The sequence below is a fragment of the Triticum aestivum genome, chromosome 7A (genome assembly GCF_018294505.1).
Source record: "Triticum aestivum cultivar Chinese Spring chromosome 7A, IWGSC CS RefSeq v2.1, whole genome shotgun sequence".
Lineage (NCBI taxonomy): Eukaryota > Viridiplantae > Streptophyta > Magnoliopsida > Poales > Poaceae > Triticum > Triticum aestivum.
Window position 1 is genome coordinate 111341615 of NC_057812.1, and position 1661 is coordinate 111343275.

Consider the following 1661-nt stretch of genomic DNA (forward strand, 5'->3'; position numbering starts at 1 on the left):
AAGAACGTACCACGTAGCTATCGAGCACAAGAGGCGGGCCGGATGGTCGGCGTGGCCAAATTTCCCTGACGCTTCCGATTTGCAGCTAGCACGATGACTTCGAGTCTTGACTTGGTATATACAGTACTGCCGTGAGGATCAGTATATAGTATCGCCGTGCGCATGCACGATGACTTCGAGTGTTGGCGGCAGGCAGCTACTAGTATATTATATGCTGGAGGCGGTAAAAATTTCCATAGAAGAACTTTTTCTGGAATATATTGCCATAGAACTCATCATGAAACGACAGAATACAGGATGGCCAATGGCGTTTACTTACTGGTCTTTGGTTGAGACAAATAATGACAGGGAGTACAGTAAGTTCTTTAAAATAGTTTTTTGTTTTTGTTTTGACATGGAGTAAGTTCACTACTAGTACGGAGGTGTGTCGGTTTGACGCATTTAGAATAGATAAGCAGACAGCTTGCCCGTTTTGTTTCCAGCACCAATGCAGACTTGCCGTGCCTGTTAATGTTAACAACGAAAAGAACAAAACTTGCGACGGACCGATCGATAGCTCCAGCACGGATCCATGCCTGCCAACAAGTACGCGTCTCTTGTCGCCGCCCAATCTAGCTTCAAGGTAAGAACATCTCCAACCGCGTTCCCAACAGGTCTTCTGTGACGTCCTCAATTCAAACGTATACTAATTATATATGCAAATGTGTACGATCAAAATCAAGAACTTATGAGAAGATATCACAACAGAACTCTAGACACAAATAAAATAATACAAGCTTTATATTATAAGCTAGGGGTCTCGAGGGATCGAATACACAAGAGTCAGCGGAAGCATTAATATCTGAGTACAGACATAAGTTAAACAAGTTTGCCTTAAGAAGGCTAGCACAAATTGGGATACAGATCGAAAGAGGCGCATGCCTTCTCTCTGAGGGCACCTCCGGTGTAGTAGGAGTCGTCATCGACGGTGGCGTCTAGCTTCTGGGCTCTAGTATCTGGTTGCGACAGCCGAGAGGAAAGGAAAAAGGGAAAAGGGGGAGCAAAGCAACCGTGAGTACTCATCCAAAGTACCCGCAAGCAAGGATCTACACTACATATGCATTGGTATCAATGAAATGGATAGTATCTGTGGATTGAACTGCAGAATGCCAGAATAAAAGGGGGATAGCTGGTCCTATCGAAGACTATGTTTCTCGCAGCCTCCACCTTGAAGCAGTAGAAGAGAGTAGATGGTAAGTTAACCAAGTATCGTCGTATAGCATAATCCTACCCGACGATCCTCTCCTCGTCGCCCTATTAAACAGCGATTACCAGGTTGTATTTGTCATTTGAAAGGGTGTTTTATTAAGTATCTGGTTCTAGTTGTCATAAGGTCAAGGTACAACTCCGGGTCATCCTTTTACCGAGGGACACGGCTATCCGAATAGATCAACTTCCCTGCAGGGGTGCACCACATAACTTAACATGCTCGATCCCTCTGGCCGGACACACTTTCCTGGGTCATGCCCGGCCTAGAAAGATCAACACGTCGCAACCCTATCTAGGCACAACAGAGAGGTCAGCACGCCGGCCTAAATCCTAAGCGTGCAACGGTCTGGGCCATCACCCGTTGCACACCTGCACGTTGCATACGCGACCGATGAGCAGACTTAGCAACCTCC